General features: G+C 36.1%; 1 protein-coding gene across 8 annotated transcripts in view; it reads right to left on the reverse strand.

The window, feature by feature from the left end:
- The window catches only part of LRBA (LPS responsive beige-like anchor protein), a 722,446-nt gene that overhangs the window by 696,972 nt on the left and 1,699 nt on the right, over positions 1-23,775 (reverse strand). The window lies entirely within an intron of this gene.

Consider the following 23,775-nt stretch of genomic DNA (forward strand, 5'->3'; position numbering starts at 1 on the left):
TTCACTTTTTTGCTGTTTAAAATGTGACTACTGGGGATGCCTGGGTGGCTCGGGGGCTGAGCATCTGCCTTTGGCTCAGGATGTGATGCCAGGGTCCCGAGATCAAGTCCCACATTGGGCTCCCTGCATGGAGCCTGCTTGTCCCTCTGCCTATGTTTCTTCCTCTCTCTGTCTCTCATGAATGAATGAATGAATGAATGAATGAATAATAAATAAATAAATACAATGTGATCTACTGTTACTCAACAAAAATAAAAAGATCATGAAATATTCCAAATTTACACACTACAGCAACATGAGAGAACTCCTATGTACCCATCAACCAGCTTCAATCGTTATCAACATTCTTTTACATGTCATTTTAACTAATAACATACGGCTTCTATATGTCTGTTTTCTTTCACTCTCTACAATTTGTTTTTTGGAATTGTAATATTTTAAGGTTACTCAACTTTAGGAAGTAATTTTCTAGGAACTTAAAGTCTGTTGCCAAAAATTATATGAAATTGATGAGATGGTATCCATAGTATGTTGAATGTCATAGTACTGTACTCAGAACAGGATCTGATGTGTGCTGTACTGTTCTTTTTTGAGAGCAGTGTCATTTTGCTTCTGTCTCCTCAAACAATTTTAGATTTAAAACTGTGTAGAGTCACTATGTGTTTATATACGTGCGGTATGACTTTATTTTTTTTATTTGAGGTAGAAGTCTAATAATTGAACTTAAGATAACAGACACAGACTTGGATCTGATATAATAGGGCGGATTTCAATCAGTGAATTTGCTGAATGGACTTTCGTCCTTTTCAGTACAGATTTACATGCATACTCCTTTAAGTATTTTATCTTCCATAATCTTTTTTTTTTTTTTAATTTATGATAGTCACACACAGAGAGAGAGAGAGAGAGAGGCAGAGACATAGGCAGAGGGAGAAGCAGGCTCCATGCACTGGGAGCCCGACGTGGGATTCGATCCTGGGTCTCCAGGATCGCACCCTGGGCAAAGGCAGTCGCCAAACCGCTGCGCCACCCAGGGATCCCCTATCTTCCATAATCTTGAAGACATTATCACTGTTTCTCCAATACTTGTATTGCTGTACTTTTGTTTTAGCTCTCATCGTTATTGGAGTGAAGATAAACTATTCTTAATTGCGAAATATAGTCCATCATAGTCTCAAAAGCCTCAAATCATTTGGACTATTACATAATGTAAGTTCTATCTGAAAATGCCAACTCACTGGTATGGATGAGGGAAACCATTACTGTATAAATGTGAAGACATGAAAACTTGCTATGGAATAAAACTTTAAGAAGTATTTTTATCTGAAGCAACTCAAATTTTGACTCTAATGAGCAATGTTTTTCAGCTAACTTATCTGCTCTGTGGCACCACAAGGCATATTGTTAGTTGACTGGTACATTCTATTATTTTTTTCTATTCTTTAGAGGAAGGTGGAAATTTCCACCAAGATTCTTTTATTCTCCCTCTATTTATGGCAAAGGAAACTCATTCACCTTCATTCCCTAGGGCCGCTTCTTCTTTTCCTTGCAATCTGTATTCTGTTCTTTTTTCATTGAAAGCTTCCTTGGCATTCTATTTCAAGTTAAAAAGCCTCTTAGGTATTACCCAGGAAAACTGAAAACATGTTCACAGAAAGACTTCTATGCAAATGTTCTAGGGTAGCTTTATCCATAACAGCCAATGGGAGCCACTGGTGACTGAATGAACAAATTGTGATACATCTATACAACAGAATACAATGCAGCAATAACAACAACAACAAAAAAAAAACTGAACTATAACATATGCAAGAACATGGAGGAATTTCAAATGCCATACAGTACACTACATATAAGAAGCTAGTCACAAAAGGATACCTACTGTATGATTCCATTTTTATTTGATATTCAAAAAAAGACAAAACGATAGAGACAGAAATTAGATCACTGGTTTCCAAAGGCTGAGAATGAGGGAAAGGACTGACTACAAAGAAGGCACAAGGGAACTTTTAGAGGTGACAGAAATATCCTACATCCTGATTTTAATGATGGCTACAAGACTATATACATCAAACTGTACCTTAAAAGGATAAATTTTATTCTATGGAAATGATACCTAAATAAAGCTAACTTTTAAAAAAATGGTAAGGGAGAAGATATTTGCAAATGACATATAAGATAAAGGACTAGTATCCAAGATCTATAAAGAACTTATTAAACTCAACACCAAAGAAACAAACAATCCAATCATGAAATGGGCAAAAGACATGAACAGAAATCTCACAGAGGAAGACATAGACATGGCCAACAAGCACACGAGAAAATGCTCTGCATCACTTGCCATCAGGGAAATACAAATCAAAACCACAATGAGATACCACCTCACCCCAGTGAGAATGGGGAAAATTAACAAGGCAGGAAACAACAAATGTTGGAGAGGATGTGGAGAAAGGGGAACCCTCTTGCACTGTTGGTGGGAATGTGAACTGATGCAGCTACTCTGGAAAACTGTGTGGAGGTTCCTCAAAGAGTTAAAAATAGATCTGCCCTACGACCCAGCAATTGCACTGTTGGGGATTTACCCCAAAGATACAGATGCAGTGAAATGCCGGGACACCTGCACCCCGATGTTTATAGCAGCAATGTCCACAAGAGCCAAACTGTGGAAGAAGTCTCGTTGTCTATCAAAAGATGAATGGATAAAGAAGATGTGGTCTATGTATACAGTGGAATATTACTCAGCCATTAGAAATGACAAATACCCACCATTTGCTTCGATGTGGATGGAACTGGAGGGTATTATGCTGATTGAAATAAGTCAATCCTCAACATTATATGGTCTCATTCATTTGGGGAATGTAAAAAATAGTGAAAGGGAATAAAGGGGAAAGGAGAAAAAATGAGTGGGAAATATCAGAGAGGGAGACAGAACATGAGAGACACCTAACTCTGGGAAAGAAACAAGGGGTGGTGGAAAGGGAGGTGGGCGGGGGGTGGGGGTGACTGGGTGACGGGCACTGAGGGGGGCACTTGATGGGATGAGCACTGGGTGTTATGCTATATGTTGGCAAATTGAACTCCAATAATAAATGAATGAATGAATGAATGAATGGTAAGAGTATAGTCTCTGCCTTCAAGCTCATGGTCTAGTGAGATAAAAATATATTCACATAATAAAAAAAGAATGAGGTAAATGCTATAATAAGTTATAAACAAGTTCTGTGATGGATGGAGGAAGAGTAAAGTCTTAGAATCGAAAAAAGGGTTCTTAAAATACACAGTATCTAAATTATGTCTTAAAATATGAGCATGACTATGACAGAAAGAGAAGGAAGAAAAGTACCCAAGAAGAGAGAATAGCTGATAGAAAGCACAGAAGTTATAGAGGCAGGATCTATTAAAAGCATAAGAAAAAGTTCAGTATAGGCCTGAGTATAGTATACAGAGTGGCCATGATGACAGAAGAAAGAAAGGATAGGAAGAGAGGAGCCTCATACACCACACTGTGAGATGGTGTAGCAGAGGAAAAAGAACAGTTTTGAAAGGTGTTAACAATAATCCTAGGCAAGAGATTGGGGTCAGAATTAAGAAGCAGACTATTTGGTGACAGACTGGTTATGGGAATGAGAAAGAAAGATAAGTCAAGGTTAAAGTGACACCACTGAAATGAAGAATGCAAAAGGAAATACAGGGATTTTGTGTGTGTGTGCGTCTTAAAGATTTATCTATTTTAGAGAGAGAAGGAGGGACAGAGGGAGGGGAGGGACAGAGAACTCATGGCAGGGGAAAAAGCAAAGGGAGAAAGAATCTCAAGCAGACTCCATGCTGAGTGTGCAGCCTGACCTTGGGCTCAATCTCACAACCCTGAGATCATGATTTGAGCCAAAACCAAGAGTCAGAGGCTTAACTGACTGAGCCACCGAGGCGCTGGGGAAATACAGGTTTGTTTGATAATCTCAGTTGGAGAGAATCATCTGACTTCTGCTTTCCTATCTACCGATTAACTTATTTGCATGCCTTCTCTAACTAAAACTGAGTTTTATTATAAATTACATATTTTAACAACTTTATAAAATAACTGTAAGAAATAAAGGCAACCTAGCAAAACCTAACCAGAATCTTTAGGATGTCTTAGAAACAGCAGATAGAAAGAATGAAAGGAATGAAAATAGGAAAAACAAAAAAACTTACTAGGTTTAAATATTGGATAAACTTCTCAATTTACATACATGGTTCCAAATTTTTATTTGAAAATTATTTGAAATCTAGAATATATTTTCTCCAAAAAAAAAAAAAAATGGGATATAAAGTAGAGCTGAATTACACAAGTGTTACATCAACCTGCTAAAGAACCAACCTCACCCAACAACCAAAGCACTACAATTAGGACAATAGGCTACTCTAAAGTTAGACGGTTTGGGATTCAATTTCTATCTCCTCTATTATTTACGGTGTGATCTTGGGCAAGTTAACTGTGCAAGTCGAAGACTCCTCACTTTTAAAATAGAGATGACAGAGGTGCCTGACTGGCTCAGTCAGTACAGCATGTGACTCTTGATCTCGGGTTGTGAGTTCAAGCCTCACGCTCGGTGTAGAGATTTACTTAAAAATAAAATCTTAAAAAAAAAAAAGATGGTATGAGCTACTTCAAAGAATTACTACAAGGATTAAAAGAGATAACCCACCTAAAGCAGTTAGCACATTCATTCAACCAACATGTATTTTTTTTTTCAATTTTATTTATTTATTCATGAGGGGGGGGGGGGGGGGCAGAGACAAAGGCAGAGGGAGAAGCAGGCTCCATGCAGGGGAGCCTGAATCAGGACTCAAACTCGGGAATCTGGGATCACGCCCTAAGCCAAAGGGAGGCGCTCAACCACTGAACCACCCAGGCGTCCCCAACCAACTTGTATTTACTGAGTACCACCTATGTGTCAGGCACTAATTCTAAGCACTGGCAATGAAGCAGTAAACAAACAAAAAAAATTTGCTACTCTCATGGAGCTTATGTTCCTACATAAGGAACACGTAAAAATGTCTGATGATCCTCTCATTAGATGCAGAGAAAGCATTTGACAAAATACAGCATCCATTTCTGATCAAAACTCTTCAGAGTGTAGGGATAGAGGGAACATTCCTCAACATCTTAAAAGCCATCTAAAAAAGCCCACAGCAAATATCATTCTCAATGGGGAAGCACTGGGAGCCTTTCCCCTAAGATCAGGAACAAGACAGGGATGTCCACTCTCACCACTGCTATTCAACATAGTACTGGAAGTCCTAGCCTCAGCAATCAGACAACAAAAAGACATTAAAGGCATTCAAATTGGCAAAGAAGAGGTCAAACTCTCCCTCTTCGCCGACGACATGATACTCTACATAGAAAACCCAAAAGTCTCCACCCCAAGATTGCTAGAACTCATACAGCAATTTGGTAGCGTTGCAGGATACAAAATCAATGCCCAGAAATCAGTGGCATTTCTATACACTAACAATGAGACTGAAGAAAGAGAAATTAAGGAGTCAATCCCATTTACAATTGCACCCAAAAGCATAAGATACCTAGGAATAAACCTAACCAAAGATATAAAGGCTCTATACCCTAAAAACTATAAAACACTTCTGAAAGAAATTGAGGAAGACACAAAGAGATGAAAAAATATTCCATGCTCATGGATTGGCAGAATTAATATTGTGAAAATGTCAATGCTACCCAGGGCAATATACACGTTTAATGCAATCCCTATCAAAATACCATGGACTTTCTTCAGAGAGAACAAATTATTTTAAGATTTGTGTGGAATCAGAAAAAAACCCCAAATAGCCAGGGGAATTTTAAAAAAGAAAACCATAGCTGGGGGCATCACAATGCCAGATTTCAGGTTGTACTACAAAGCTGTGGTCATCAAGACAGTGTGGTACTGGCACAAAAACAGACACATAGATCAATGGAACAGAATAGAGAACCCAGAAGTGGACCCTGAACTTTATGGTCAACTAATATTCGATAAAGGAGGAAAAACTATCCATTGGAAGAAAGACAGTCTCTTCAATAAATGGTGCTGGGAAAATTGGACATCCACATGCAGAAGAATGAAACTAGACCACTCCCTTTCACCATACACAAAGATAAACTCAAAATGGATGAAAGATCTAAATGTGAGACAAGATTCCATCAAAATCCTAGAGAAGAACACAGGCAACACCCTTTTTGAACTCGGCCACAGTAACTTAACTTCTTGCAAGATAAATCCACGAAGGCAAAAGAAACAAAAGCAAAAATGAACTATTGGGACTTCATCAAGATAAGAAGCTTTTGCACAGCAAAGGATACAGTCAACAAAACTAAAAGACAACCTACAGGATGGGAGAAGATATTTGCAAATGACATATCAGATAAAGGGTTAGTTTCCAAGATCTATAAAGAACTTATTAAACTCAACACCAAAGAAACAAACAATCCAATCATGAAATGGGCAAAAGACATGAAGAGAAATCTCACAGAGGAAGACATAGACATAGCCAACAAGCACACGAGAAAATGCTCTGCATCACTTGCCATCAGGGAAATACAAATCAAAACCACAATGAGATACCACCTCACCCCAGTGAGAATGGGGAAAATTAACAAGGCAGGAAACCACAAATGTTGGAGAGGATGTGGAGAAAAGTGAACCCTCTTGCACTGTTGGTGGGAATGTGAACTGGTGCAGCCACTCTGGAAAACTGTGTGGAGGTTCCTCAAACAGTTAAAAATAGACCTGCCCTACGACCCAGTAATTGCACTGTTGGGGATTTACCCCAAAGATACAGATGCAATGAAATGCCGGGACGCCTGCACCCCGATGTTTATAGCAGCAATGGCCACAATAGCCAAACTGTGGAAGGAGCCCCGGTGTCCATCGAAAGATGAGTGGATAAAGAAGATGTGGTTTATGTATACAATGGAATATTACTCAGCTATTAGAAATGATAAATACCCACCATTTGCTTCAACGTGGATGGAACTGGAGGGTATTATGCTGAGTGAAGTAAGTCAGTCGGAGAAGGACAAACAGTGTATGTTCTCATTCATTTGGGGAATATAAATAATACTGAAAGGGAATATAAGGGAAGGGAGAAGAAATGTGTGGGAAATATCAGAAAGGGAGACAGAACGTAAAGACTGCTAACTCTGGGAAACGAACTAGGGGTGGTAGAAGGGGAGGAGAGCGGGGGGTGGGAGTGAATGGGTGACGGGCACTGGGGGTTATTCTGTATGTTGGTAAATTGAACACCAATAAAAAATAAATTAAAAAAAAAAGAAGAAGAAAAAGGAATGAGGTCAGATTTCTGGGCACTAAACATTAGTTAGGTCATGTATTTTTTCAGTGCTAGGTGATGTGTATCAAATCTTCGATTTGATATCAAAATATCTAGATTCCTTTGGACACATAAAAGAGAGCCACAGACTTCTATTTTATTAAAATATACCAGCACAGTCAAATATTAAAATACATGAGAAATTCTGTTCTCTGTAGACCTTCAAATTGGTCTTGGAAAACATGAGGTGTTAACATTGTAAAAAAAAAAAAAAATGTCTGATGAAGATAAATGCTATGAAAAATAAAGTAGGATACAAAAGACAAAGAGTGACGACAAAGAGTGACAAGAAGATGGGGTACTAGTTTGGCAGTAGGAAAGGCCCTCTAATGAGGAAACATCTGAACAGAGACCTGCCCGGCTCAATTAGAAGAGCATGCAACTCTTGATCTTGGAATTTTGAGTTTGAGCCCCACGTTGGGTGTGGAGATTGCTTAAAAATGAAATTAGGGCAGCCCAGGTGGCTCAGCGGTTTAGCGCCGCCTTCCTCCCACAGTGTGATCCTGGAGACATGGGATGGAGTCCTACATCGGGCTCCCTTTGTGGAGCCTGCTTCTCCCTCTGCCTGTGTCGCTGCCACTCTGTGTCTCTCATGAATAAATAAATAAAATCTTTAAAAATAATAAATCAATCAATCAATAAATAAATAAATAAATAAATAAATAAATAAAAATTAAAAAAAAAAAAAACAAAGAGTAGAGCATGACAGAAACAAACATCGAGGGATCCCTGGGTGGCGCAGCGGTTTGGCGCCTGCCTTTGGCCCAGGGCACGATCCTGGAGACCGGGGATCGAGTCCCACATCGGGCTCCCGGTGCATGGAGCCTGCTTCTCCCTCTGCCTGTGTCTCTGCCTCTCTCTCTCTCTCTCTGTGACTATATTAAATAAATTAAAAAAAAAAAAAAAAGAAACAAACATCGATTCGGCCAGGAAGAGTACATTTTAAACCCAGATCCTCAAACTATACCCACAAATTAAAAAAATAAAATAAATAAAAATAAAAAAACTATACCCACAAATAAAAGCCATACAATGCAAGCTCAAATGTTTTTTACAAAATCACAATAAAGAAACAGTCCCCACCAATGAGCAGAACAAGTCTTACAGAAAGAGAATCCCCCAAACAACAAAGAAAATAAAAATGATCAGATACACAATCCTGAAATGTTAAAGAAAGTAAGATCAAAAGTAGGACTCAGGAGGGTGCCTGGGTGGCTCAATCAGTTAAGCATGTACCTTTGGCTCAGGTCAGTGTCCTGGCATCCAGCCCCACATCAGGCTCCCTGCTCAATGTAGACTCTGTTCCTCCATCTCCCTCTGCCCATACCCCCTGCTCATGCTCTGTCTCTCTCTCTCTCAAACAAATAAATAAATTCTTTAAAAAAAAAAATTAGGACTCAGGAAGAAAAACTATAAACTATGAATATGAAAAATTCAAGATTTGAAATTTATAATTTACATATAACTTATTGGGATCCCTGGGTGGCGCAGAGGTTTGGCGCCTGCCTGTGGCCCAGGGCGCGATCCTGGAGACCCAGGATCAAATCCCACGTCGGGCTCCTGGCACATGGAGCCTGCTTCTCCCTCTGCCTGTGTCTCTGCCTCTCTCTCTCTATGTGACTATCATAAATAAATAAAAATTTAAAAAAATACATGTAATTTATTGATATTTATAATATAATTAGATATTTGAGAGGAAATCTTTCTAGGCAGAGGGAAAAACTAAAGCAGAGGGGCTACTGCCTCCAGAACTGAATAAGCAAGGAGGCAGAGTGGAAAGAAATGAGGGCAAAGGTTAATACTTAATAGGTCACACAATAATTTCTACAGAAAAAATGTAGCTAATAATCATTTATTCTTTCCCATTTAAGCATCAAATATAGCAGCCAGAGCAGAGCTCCAAAAAGGTTTAGAAGGGAATCAAAGAGTAATTGCTTTTTACGAAATGGAAACAGTCTTAAGTAGTAATCCTGGTGCCAATGAAGAAATCTGGGTCTTGTGTGAACAAGATAGAGAAAAAGGAAAAAGGAAAACTATCCCTAAGTGATTCAGAAGATGAGTAGCTGGAGGCAACAATGATCAAAAGAAAAAAAGGATCCAGTTGGAATTGCCATTTCAAAGGGGGCATTTCAAATTTGAGTATTAATTAGTAATCAGGACATCCTTTCAGGATTCAAAAATTTCACAAGTGAAGTCAATATTTACATTCTATAGCAGTAAGAATTTAAAACAAAACTCTCAGAGACGTGCCAAATTTTTCCATTTTAACTTTAATGCTCAACTTTTTCCAAATCTTTTCAAGAGATAGTAGTAAGCAGCAAAGTTATTAATTTTTCTTTTCTTTCAGGGCCTGATCCTGGAGTTCAGGGATCGAGTCCCACATCAGACTCCCTGCATGGAGCCTGCTTCTCCCTCTGCCTCTCTCTCTCTGTCTCTCATGAATAAATAAATAAAATCTTTAAAAAAAAAAAAAAAAAAAAGAACTTTGCTCAACTGAATCTTTTTTTTTAATATCGCACTTAAATAAATCAATAGAACAGACTCTACTTGTCTGAAACTAGGCTCCTGAAAAATTAGCTCACAATCCAGGATTACATAACACCCTTGTAAACAACACCCCCCCAGAGATAAAATATACCTACTAGACAACAAAAACAGAATAACTAAAGATATAAAAGAACAAGAGAGAAGAAAAAAATAGAAGATTCTATTTTTAAAACAATACAAATTTGAGTAACTTCTAAAAGTATAGTCCATAAAAAGAAAAACTCAAAAGAACAGGTTAGATTACAGATTCAATGGAAATTAAGAAGAAACCAGAAAAAAGATATGAATCACAAGAAAGATCGAAAATATGAAAGATTGAGACATGAAGGACAGAATGGAAAAAAACATGTCACATATTAGAAATTACAAAATACAAATAAATAAAATGAATGGGGCGCCTAGGTGCTCAGTCGGTTAAGTGAACTGCCTTTGGCTCAGGTCATGATCCTACCATCCTGGGATTAAGCCCCACGTCAGGCACCCTGCTCAGAGGGGAATCTACTTCACCTTCTCCCTCTGACCCCTTCCCCTGCTTGTGCTCTCCCTTGTACTCTCTCTCAAATAAATAAATAAGAAATCTTAAAAAAAAAAAAAAAAAAGGGTAAAATGAAGAAAAGCCATTATTCATGGGAATTCTCCAGAAAAACACATTTAAGAAGCACAACCACCCATAGATAAGTTATGGTAAAACTACAGAACCTCAAAACCAAAGAAAAAAATCTTAAAAGCAACCACAGAAACTGATTAGCTATAAAGTTAAGTAATTAAAACTGTAACAGGGACAACTTCAATAAGAGACTAGAGAGGAAACACAATCTTCAAAATATTAAGAGAAAATTATCATCAACTAGAATTCTATATCCAGCTAAACTAGATTCAAGAGCAAGGGAAATATGAAGAAATTTCTAAACAAATACTGAGTTTACCACTCAAAGACCCTCACTAAAAGAACTACAGGGCACTTAGATAACTCGTTCAGTTAAGCACCTGACTCTTGATCTTGGCCAGGTCATCATCTCTGGGATGCAAGACTGAGCCCCACAATGCACTCTATGCTGGGTCTGAAGCCTGCTTAAGATTCTCTCTCCACCTCTTCCTCTGTCACTCCCCCTGCTTGCACTCTCTTCCTTGCTCTCTCTCAAAAAAATAAAATCTTTTTAAAAAGTGAATTAAAAATAAGAATGTGGATTTTTTTTAATTTTCTTTTAATTTCATTTAAGTAAACTCTAGTCCTAATGTGGGGCTTGAATTCATGACTGAGATCAAGAACAAGCCATGTGCCCCAAGAGAGTGGGGCTTTTTGGTGACTATATACTGATCACAGTGAGTATATTAATAGGATATAATAATGGTTTTGGTAATCAGTTGCAGAAGGTAATACCAGTTGTTGTCTTAGTTATTTGTCAGGATTAATGTTCATATGACTTTTTCTTAAAATTGATTTGTTTTCATAATAGATTTACTGTATAAAGTACCATATATTCAAATTTATGGGACAAGATTATCCTTTCTTCCTATAAAGTATAAATTTAAGTAGAGTTTATTTAGCATTTAAATTTTCAAATAAGACATTTAAGAAGTCAAAGAATCAATTTACATGCTGCTATTTTGGCTAGACCTATCTCATATGATTTAATAAAATGATATTGTTCCCTTTTATGAAATGTATTATGTTTTTTTAATGGGATTAATTCATTCATTCAATGAATACTTGTGGAGCAGAAATGGTGTGCCAGGCATGGGTGTCAGGTAGATGCGGAGAATAAAACAGTGAATAAGAGGTACAGACTTTGTCTTCATGGAGTTTAAACTGTCAATTCTTTACCCTCTAGGTACCCCATTTCTTTAACTATACTTCTATCCTTTTATTTATTCATTTATTTATTTTATCATTTTAAGTCTAATTTAGTTTATTAGATTTTCTGATACTTTACAAGTATACCCCATTCTTATTCCTGTCTGTTGAAAGTGAATCATCCTTGTGACATTTAAATATTGACTACATTGATTACATTATTAGATGATGATGATGTCTGTCCTATATATTCGACTAAGACTTCTTCCCCCCCACCCCCCATCTAAAACTTCCGGGAGTACAATCTAATGGCTATACAGAAGTGAAATACAATGTGGTATTTAATTTCTGATCTTATAACCAACCTTATATGAAATGAGGTGGGGGGGGATACCATGTGGATGAATTTTTAATGTCCTTTATTATTGTGCCAGTACATTCCTATTCGGATTGTTTTTACATATAACTAAATTGCGGGGCACTTGGCTTATTTAGGTGGCAGAGCATGTGACTCTTGATCTTGGGGTTGTAGGTTTGAGCCCCACGTTAAGTGTAGAGATTACTTCTTTAAAATCATAAAAAAAAAAAACTAAACTTGAACTTTTAACTTTTTAGTGGTAATTAACAGTACAATGATTGTGATTTGTGATTTGGTCTTTTCTGCGATAATTCTGGGTAATTAATTTAAATATTGGTGTTTGGGAATATGATTTGGGATAGTGAATATTTCTTTACTCCTGTCTTCTACATCTTCAGTATACTGCACCTGTTCAGTACTCAACACTTTTTTTCCTGTATAGTTACAGTAGCTTACCTGCTGGTATTTCTGCTTCTTCGGTGTCTTCTTCTAAATACTCTCCACAACTCCTGCAGTATTTTGTGTAAAGTTAAAATCTGACCGTTTGATTTTCCTTTCAAAATCTTTCTATAGTTAGTTTCTCATTCTTTTCTGGGTAAAGGCCAAGTTCCTTAACATGACAGATAACTAACCTGGATCTTGGTTTATCTCTTGCCATTCCCTTCCCCAAACTTTGTACAGTATTGAACTTTGAGGCTCTTAGAGTGTCTGCTCCCAAGTGACATGTCACTTCCATTCATATTTCATGGATCAAGGGAAATCACACGGCCATGCTTGAGTTTATCACAGAATGCTTGACTTTCACAGGATGAAACAACTTGTAGTCAGAGACACTGAATATTGGAAAACAGGAATATTTCTTCATATTTCTTAGATTTACTGATGTTTACTATGTGGTTGGCTCATATGTATGTCTTGCATTTCACTCTATTTCTTGGTTCTACTTCTGAAGTATATCCCTTAGTAGTTTATTTTTTTTATTTTTTGAGGATGGAGTCTTCTAGCATGTGACGATGTTTGACATGATTGGTCATTTTCTCTGTCCTCAGACTCTTTTCTGCCTGACTTCTGTGCCCCAGCCCTCCTGGTGCTCCTCCTTTCCCCCTGGCCACTCCTTCATGCCCACTACCTGGCTTCTAAGTGCTGCTCTTCACCAGCTCTCACTCTGGTCATCACCTTCGCACTTGTGCTACACAAGGGTAGCATCCAAGCGCCCCAAAAATCCACTTTCTTATAGGATTGATATAGAAGGTCATTTCAATTCTGGAAGCTAAGCTTTTTTATTTGAGGGGCACCTGGGTGGCTCAGATGCTGGTTGAGCATCTGCCTTTGGCTCAGGTCGTGATCCCAAGGTCCTGGGATGGAGTCCTGCATCAGGCTCCCCACAGGGAGACTATTTCTCCTTCTGCCTATGTCTGTGCCTCTCTCTGTCTCTGATGAATAAATATTTTTTAATCACATTCAAAAAATAAAAAATTAAAATCTTAAAATCTTAAAAAAAAAGATTTTTTTTTTTATTTGAGAGAGAGAGAGTGCATGAGACAGAGAGTACACGAGAGCAAGAGAAAACATGAGCAGGGGAAGGGGCTGAGTGAAAGGGAGAAGTAGGCTCCCTGATGAGCAGAGAGTCCAAGGAGACACAGGTTCAATTCCAGGACCCTGGGATCATTACCTGAACCAAAGGCTGATGCTTAACTGACTGAGCCACGCAGGCACCCCTAAGCTAATTAAATCTTAACCATGAAAGTAAAGAAGCAAATTCCACTATCTTGTATAATGTTTAACTATGTCATTAATTCCATCCAATTTAAAAATCACATTCAAGGGACACCTGGGTGGCTCAATGGTTGAGCATCTGCCTTTGGCTCAGGGCAGGATCTTGGGATCTAGGATCGAGTCCCACATTGGGCTCCCTGCAGGGAGCCTGCTTCTCCCTCTGCCTATGTCTCAGCCTCTCTCTCTGTGTCTCTCATGAATAAATAAATAAATATTTTTTAATCACATTCAAAAAATAAAAAATAAAAATAAAAATCATATTCACTAAAACCTCTCTTTTCCTAACATGCATTTTAGGTATTTAAATGGGGGGGGGGGAGGAATAACCCTACCTTTCATAAGGCAAATCTTGACTATATTAGGCAGCTCATAAACAATCTACTTTCCCAGAGTTACTATTCAAATACAAAATTGAAAGATGCCTTAAGCCACTTTTTTACATTTAAGGGTTTTTGTAGTTATAGACCATGTATGGCCTAGTGGTTAACAGTTGAGGTTGTGGACTCCCTGGACTTGAATCTCAGCAATGACTTAAGCAAGCTACATATACTCTGCCTCAGTTTCACCATTTATAAAATGAATATTATAATAGCACAGTATCTTCTATGCAACTTATATCTTTGCCTTGAATTACAGAGTAGAATAATGTAGGAATAGTGTGGATATGATCCTGGTTCATACATAATTTTTTCCAAAAGAATTAAAAAGAATAAATTGGCAATATGCAAAGATTTTATGAAAAACCTAAAAATCTGCAGAACTGCTTTCCTTTAATGCAAATAGTACCTGGGTTAATGACTCCAAGAACTAGTATGCTTTTTCTACAATGTTAAATATCCAACAATCTGCAAATACGAATGAAAAACCACAAAAACATTCCTCACTGTATTAAAACAATGAATTAATGAGGAAAGCTACACCGTGGATCACATATTTAATACTGATAAAAATGTTGTCTATCAGAACTAAAATAACCAAGCCTACATATCAATGAAGGAAGCATGAGCTCCAGGGTTACTACCACAAAGTGAATGTGATGCTAACATGAAAATACTAGTAGAGATTTAACCTTGATAGTATTTTCATCCAGGATTATTATTGATTTTGTTAGTATTCTGGTCACAAGGTGCCACAGGTTTTGAATGGCCCACCCCAATCCTATTTTCCCCCCATAAATCCTGTTTCTTAGTCTGCTTTTGCAAAAACACAAGGCATTTTGGTAGAAACACCTATGTAAATTGTATGAATTGGGTTAATACACACATCAAACAGAGGCTGGCACGCTCAGTAAGTCTTAGATATTGCTATGATAAAGCAAAAAAAAATTAATTTCAAACTCAAAAGCCTATCACAGTTATCAATGTATGTTTCCCCTACCTCAAGAGTCAGAGATCATCTTACCAACACTGAAAATAAAAACTGAACCCAAAAAGTCTTTGAAATAGATTAAGAACTGTAAATCCACCTAATGTTTTAGTAAACTGACAAAATCACCCACTCACACTTCTGGCCACTGGCACTACTTTGCCTATCCACTCATGACTGCAACAAGGAAAATTATCTAAAAATGCTATGGATTTTGTGTCTGCTTAATGTCTATCAATTTCATAGCAATTTGATGTAAGAAAATGAGTTAGTGATAACAATATTAATCATTTTACAATACCTTTATATAATTTTCTGTAATAAGTAATAGTTTTTCTCCATTTTAGATACCAATGAGCCTCTAAAATGCATGCTTACTTTGTTTCTAGAAAGTTACTTTAAGTAATTTCTACACCCAATGTGGGGCCCAAACTCACAACCCCAAGATCAAGAATCATAAGCTCAAGGCGCCTGAGTGGCCCAGTGGGTTAAGTATCTGCCTTCAGATCAGGTCATGATACCAGGATCATGCCCCACATGGGGCTCCCTGCCTCAGGAGAGAGTCTGCTTCTCCCTCTTCCTCTTGCCCCTTTTCTCCACTTGTGTTCTCTCTCTCTCTCTCTCAAATAAATAAATAAAAGTCTTTTTAAAAAAGAAAAAAAGAACCGCAAGCTCTTCCAATTGAGCCTGCCAGGCACCCCTAGATTTGTTGACACCAATTTGAAACTGATTGACTATCATATTATTATCAGGACTTTTTTTTAAGTTTCATGTATTAACATAAAACCAACACTTTTTTAAAAATGATTTATGTTAAAATCTTTTTAACATAAAGCTGTCCCAACAGCTTTTAAGCCAAAGACTCACTAGTAAGACTCACTGCATACAAGTTTCTGAGTATATATCCCATTACATGAAATAATACTAGAGAAAAGGAAAAAACTAAGAGGTTATAAGAGACTATTCTGAAAAGAACAAAATTTGTTCCTTAGTGATAAAACAGATATTGAAGTAACTCAAATACAAATGTATTTATAAGCTCTGAGACAGAATTATTTTTATTCAAGATATTGAAGCCCAAAGATCATAAAGACTAGTTTCAACTAGATACTGTAATATGGGATTTAAGATAACATATTTGTATTGGGTGCCTGGGTTGCTCAGTCCATTAAGCATCCAACTCTTGATTTTTGGCTCAGGTCATGATCTGAGTGGTGAAATCCAGAGTCTGCTTGGCATTCCCCGCCTCTCCCTCAGCCCCTCTACCCACTCACTGGTGCCCTAAAATTAATTAAATTAAAACTTTAAAAAGATAACATATTTGTACTACTTTCTCAGTTTTTTCACTAGAAACAACAAAATCCAAACACCTCATTAGAGGACTGATAATTTAAAATTCTCATTGCTTTGTAAGATTTACTATAGTTTATAAATAAAAATATCGCACCACAATTAAGCTATTATTCATTGAACAAAGATCTTATTAGGCAAAAAGAGTATCTTTTTCAGTTCCCAAGCTGATTTACTTCTAACAAAACATAATTGAGGGACTCCTGGGTGGCTCAGCGGTTTAGAGCCTGCCTTCGGCTCAGAGCGTGATCCTGGAATTCCGGGATCAAGACGCACATCGGGCTCCCTGCGAGGAGCCTGCTTCTCCCTCTGCTTATGTCTCTGCCTCTCTGTACATGTGTCTCTCATGAATAAATAAATAAAATCTTTAAAAAGAAAAAACAAAAACATAACTGAGACCTCATCAGTTTTCATCTTTCTCAAAATATATATGGAAAATCCAGCCCCTCACCTCTAAAACTGCAATTTTTATAGGACATAAATTACTAAAAGACTTATAACTCTGGTCAAAAGAAGCCTGAGAAATAAATGTAAACACCCAGGTGCGGTTTCTAACAAAAATTAGAACACGAACTTCAGATAGTTACATAATCTTAGAAGTCTTTTGGTGTACAATTTCCTACCTAAAGAGTCTGCTCTACAAAATCCCCAATATGCAGTCTTTCACAACCTCTATTAACAAGAAATTCTGCACTTCACACAACACATCTCAGTCACATGTATTACTCTTGGACAAATCCAATTAAATCTCTGTGAAGAATCAGAAAAGATACACAAAGACACACAAAACATCTTAAAAATCTAAAACTAGTAGTGTTTTATGAAATTAGTTTAGCAAATTAGAAAGAATTCATGTAATCTCTATTTTTTATTGTTTCTTTCTTCTGCTTTTTACTTTATATATTGTCCCAACAGCTTTTAAGCCAAAGACTCACTAGTAAGACTCACTGCATACAAGTTTCTGAGTATATATCCCATTACATGAAATAATACTAGAGAAAAGGAAAACACTAAGAGGTTATAAGAGACTATTCTGAAAAGCAAGTTAACAAAATTTGTTAACTTACAGATATTGAAGTAACTCAAAACTGTACAAAGAAAAATGCAATCTACATAAAAAGTAACTTCATAATAGAAAATAGTAAAAGAAATATGGATTAAGTTCTGAACAACACATCTTTTTCAGAAAAGAATAAAATTAGGCTAATGACTATAATTTATTAAATGATAAGATTGGGATATTTCCACTTAATTTAACAAACTTTTTTTTTAACAAACATTTTTGAATATCAAACACTGTAAAAAGTTCTAAAGTATAAAGATAAATAAAACAATTTATTATCTAAGTACTATAAAACAAATGCACTCTTGATATTTTTCCTTCACATATACAGAAACTATTAAAAATACTTTAAAGGATTTATGTGTGGAAAGAGATACCTTATAATATAAAAATTAAATATGCTAGATAAGTTTAGCTAGGTCAGTATGAAAAACAAAAGCTTTCTTTTTCTATTAATTCACAAACAAAAGAAAAATTCTGTTTTTCAGTTTTCCAAATTACTTCTCAGTTTAAAGTGGACCAATTTAAATGGAAACAAAACTGTATACCTGCAGGGACCTAAATGACTAATTCCATCACCTCCAAGAAACTATAAAGGTTTTAAAATTCATCAATTTACCTAAGTTCCTTTTAATTATCAACATTAATAAACAATATCCACTCATGATCTATATAAATGTTATATACTTTGAACCATTTATTCCATTTCTAGAAATTTCAATGCACAAAGCTGCCTAAAGAAGTATTTTGATAGCAAAAAAAAAAAACTTTTAATTCAAATAATTCATCTCCTCATACACTGAAAATATAAAACATTCATTAATTAAGAAAGACCTTGATAAATGGGAAGACAGTCCATATTCACGGAATGGAAAACTCAATATTCCTCAAAGTTACCGATAGATTCAACAACTCCCCGTCAAAATCCCAGCTTGCTTTTTCACAGAAACTGATAAACTAATCAGACAATTAATATGTAAATGCAAAGAACAGAGAATAGCCAAAATAACCTTGAAAAAAGAAGAATAAAGTAAAAGGACATACATCTCTATTTCAATACTTACTACAAAGCTTTAGTAATTAAGACAGTGGGGCAGTAGTAAAGAACAGACAGATCAAAGGAACTTACACTTATGGTCAACTGATTTTTGACAAAGGTGCAAAGATAATTCAGTGGGAAAGAATACCCATTTCAACAAAAAGCAGTAACATCTATATACAAAAAGATGAATTTAGACCCTATCTTATCATTCTATCACATCATACAAAAATCAACTCAAAATGGGGGCACCTGGATAGCTCAGTCAGAAGAGCATGAGACTCTTGATCCTGGGATCATGAATTCAAGCCCCATGCTGGGTGTAGAAATTACTTAAATTCTTTTTTAATAAATTAACTCAAAATGAATCACAGGCCTAAATGCAAGAGCTAAAACTATGAAACATCTTGAACACAGGATGTAAATGTTCTAAAATTAGATTGTGGTAATGCCTGCGCAGCTCTGTAAACTTAATAAAAATCACTAAATTGCATACTTAAAACAAGTGATTTTCTACGGTACGTAAATTTCAACAAAGGTGTTTAAAAGCAAGTCATTTCTAAAAAATCACAATGGCTATTAAGTATATTTCAAAAGAACTACATAATATATTGCAGAGCCAATAAGGCTAGTAATAGCTATACAGCAATAAAAAATAAGGTTGGTATATGATGACTTATCTAAAACTACAAATATTAAAATAATATCAATACTTATAATAGCAATGTGCCACATGTTATTTTAAGTGCTTTACAAGTATTTATTCATTTAATCCTGGCTACAGTGTAGTTTCCCTATTGTACAGAGGAAAAACTATGGCACAAAGGGTTTTTTAAAAACTTGCTCAAAATCACAATAGGATATTGAGTTAATGAATGAATTTTTTCTCTTTAAACAAACATATTAAAAAAAATAAATAAATAAATAAACAAACATATTACTATTATATTATCATGCATTTGGAAAGAATAGTGGACATCGTTGCTTGTTTATCCAACTATCCATTTATCCTTTCATTTTTTTTTTTTTTTTTTAAGATTTTGAGAGAGAAAGAACGTGTGCATACAAGCAGGAAAGAGGCAGGAGAGAGAGAGAGAGAATCCCAAGCAGGCTCTACATCCAGCATGGAGCCCAACACATGATTGGAGCCCAGGATCCCAAGATCCAGAACCTGAGCCAAAATCAGACACCTAACCAACTGAGCCACCCAGGCACCCCTACCCTTCCATTTCTTATTTGAAATTCTTCCAAATTTTCATTTGTGTATCCACCTCTCCCCAGAGAGGCCATACACTTCAAAGAAAATTAACCCTATCCTGGCCTAGGTTTGCTTAAGCCAATCAACCATTTCAATAGCCACAGTCACTAGTTCAGTAATCCAGTCAGGACTCTTATCTGGAATGTTAGGACAGTGAGGCTCTGTCTCCCAAGAGATGTGAACAAAAATATATATGGCCCCAACCATCACTGGCAGCCATCCTACAATCGTGAGAAGAACAGCAACAGACTGAAGAAAGCAGAACAGAAACAGAAAGAAACTGATCTTTAACATTACTGTGTAACTGTCAGTCTTGTCCTACCTTTGGACTTGGAGACTATAAATCCTTTTTATTGTGTTTAAAACCAGCTCAAGTTTTCTATTACCTATAACATGATGTACAAATTCATGGGGGTTGGGGGAACACATTAACAAGCATCTTGTGTCATTATCTAATAAACGTTCATATAAAGGCTTGAAAAATAACTCCCTCAAATTTTATAGGTTTCTATAATATTTAATTGGACATTTTAAAATGTTATTTAAAATCTAAATTTCCAATTCTTCCTGAAAAATCAAAAGGTATGAGAGACTATTGGGCCCCTATTACCACAGTCCAACAACCAACCAGAATGGAATAGAAGCTGCCCCTTTAAGTCTACAAGTATACCCCTCTGCACACAGTCAATACTAACAGAGCCTCTATGTGACATTCTCAGCTCCTGGAGGTATTAAAAGTTTGTACCATTAATATCTTTAGCAAGACCTATACCAAATGACATATAATGAGTCATGAAAAGTTACATTCTATCTTCTAAGCTTTAACATTTTAATGAAAATCATATACTTTTTAAACAAATTTCATTAAAACATGTATTTGTCACTAGCCCATGGGAAACAATATCCTTGAACTGAATACTTTTAAAGACCTGATAGAAACCTTAAACTCAGCAAGTTCCTGAAAACATGCCAATACATTATTAATTACTCTGGGTCCAAACGTCTTGACAAATTATTTTAGCATACAGATAAAAACAAAATGAAATGGTTTTAAGTTGCAACAAGAAAAATGTAAAAGTTGACTAAAAGTTTGAAACACTTGAATTCACTTGTACTATTAATCAAAACTTACCCATAAAACAGATTTGCAAAAGAAATTATAAAAACAGTGGTAAATTTCAAAGGCATTTTGATCAAGTTACAATAAGGCCAAGCTACATTAGCAAAGTTAGGACACAGTACTTTGTAAAGATCTCTGAATGTATGGCTCTATTACTAATTTGGACAACTCCAAGGGAAGGGAAGTTGTTTAATTTTAACAGCACAAATATTATTAAAGTAGCTAATATGTAATCAGTAAAAAAGCAACAGTAGGACATAATCTGGCATTTAACAAAATGCCAGAAAAAGTTATGATAGCTATAAATGTTAAACTTACTAATGAAAACTCCAGTGAAGATAGGATAAAGGAGGAACACACAAAGATTCAGTGAAATTGGTAATATACTGATTAAGTTAGATGGAAGATTTACAGAGCTTATTACTTACACATATGACATATTCTGTCTGTATTCTATTTTTCACAATTTTATAAATTTTAACACAATATAAAAAATGTTAATGATAAGCTTTCTACATCCAAATGCCAAGTAAAAAAAAAAAACAACTGAATGACCAGAAAAACGTTTTTGCTTTTAAGCAGTTTTTTACTTTTTAAAGCAGTTTTGTGAAAGCTATTTGAATGTTAGAGGAAGAAATGAGGGTGGTAGAGTCAGTTAAGCCTCTGACTCTTGATTCAGGTCAGGTCATGACCTCAGGGTCATGAGATCCATCTCCACATCTGACTCTGGGCTCAGGGTGAAGTCTGCTTAAGATTCTCTCCCTCTCCCTCTGACTCTGCCCCCTCCCAATCCCCCCAACTCACGCTCTCTCTTAAAGAAAAAAAAAGAAAAGAAAAAGAATTCTTCTGATGGAGATTTATTTCATCATTAATATTTAGTAGGACCAGTGTTTTTTGTATCCTCATATTGAGGAAAGTTACGCCTGAGCTATAAATACCTGCTGAGAGAAGCAAACAATTCTATATCAACTCAAGAGAAAGATGTACCCCTGGAAAGGTTGCCATTCTAAGAATCACCAAATTACAGGCAATCTATTCAACCTTTCAGTGTCTCAGTCTCCTCATCTATAAAATGAGATATATATTAAACAGTTGTTGAAAGGGGAATTTAAAAACATGTAAAGCATTTGGCCCATTGCCTGGCACATAGTAAATACAAGTCACAACCTCTATAAAATCATGATTATTAATGTCATTTCCTTCTTTGAGCAGAATTAAGATCAAAGCTAATAACTATCAGGAAATATTTAGGTGATGTAGTACTAAAAATGTTGAGATGGACTGGCTTATCAAATTCCCAAAATTTCAGTTCTCAAGATTTTCTAAAGACCAGCCAAGACCCTACATATCCATGAAAGAACATGAGAAGTATTTTAAGGGAGGAACTAATCTAATCCCGTGCTCTGCATGAGCAGAGAATGACAGTAAAGAGGTATAACTGAACAGATTTTCCCTCTCCTTTTTACTGGACACCTATTACTATGAAAACAGGTAGCTGTGCAGGATGTAACCGATAATCTTATATCCCTACCAGGCCTACAAATCTAAGCAGTATATAAGCAAACCATTACTACAGAATTTGGATTTCCCTTAATAGAATGCAGGTGACTCGTGTTCGGTCATCTACCTTCATAGGAGGCATTCTAACGAACAAAGGAGTTCGAATCCTCCTTCTGCCAGAGTAATGTTGTATTTCACACACAAACAACTAATTATGGGCTGTATCAGTACCACAAATTTGTTTGTCAAGGTACATGAGGTTTAGAAAAAGAAAAATCTTTTAAAAATTTTTCAAGTCTATTTTGAAGGAATGAATCCATTTACCAGGTATCTTTTTGAGATTTACAAACTTTTAAAGATCACAAAACACACTAGATCCCCAAAGTTTTAGTAATTGTTGAAATAATGGATACCAGAGTACTATCCTGTATTTATGTATATTTGAACATTTCCATTATAGTTTTTAAAAAATGTGTACCCGTGTGTCTCTTTTTATATATAAGCAAACAAATGTTAGAGAAATACCCTATTGTTCAAAGTTTTTATATTCCAAAAGTAAGCGAATTTCACTTAGCTTCTTTCTCATTCTAGAAGTCATACTGCAGGTGACCAGACTATTGGTAAAGGTCTAGTGAAGGAAATAATTAACTGCCCTGGAATAAAACAAGCCTAACCTTGAAAATACAGAGGCAAAAGGGAAGGGTGCTAGACAGTTATTAGAGCTATTACATATTCATATTTGTTCCCATCGGTTATCTTCAAACACAGGTAAGTAGGCAGAAGAGGTGGAATAATTTACTTCTCATCTTTAAGTAGATGAGCAACAGAAGTTGCAGTAATGAAATCTAAAAAAGGCCCCTTAGAAATAACCATTTCTAAGGCTGGAGTAGAGAAAAATGAAAGTACTGCATGCCCACCTCTCAAAAATAACATTCGTAGTTCACAGTATATAACCAGCAACTTCCAATGACCAAAGATGTTTTACTGCTGGACACGCATTCACCAAAGAAATAGGTTTGATTACACTGCATCTGCCACAATCCTTCTCAAACTGCCATTCAATTTTCCACAAGATGAAACCCTAAATTAATTCCAAAATTTAATTTTTTTTAGTTACGTCTAAAAATAAAACTGATCAAAATATAAATACTAACTTTGTGGCAAACTGACCTTTCATCAGCCCTGTGAACAAAACTTTTGAGTTCGAAACATACAGCAAAATGTAACCTAGGCAGACTCAAG

The sequence above is a fragment of the Canis lupus genome, chromosome 15 (genome assembly GCF_011100685.1).
Source record: "Canis lupus familiaris isolate Mischka breed German Shepherd chromosome 15, alternate assembly UU_Cfam_GSD_1.0, whole genome shotgun sequence".
Taxonomy (NCBI): Eukaryota; Metazoa; Chordata; class Mammalia; order Carnivora; family Canidae; genus Canis; species Canis lupus.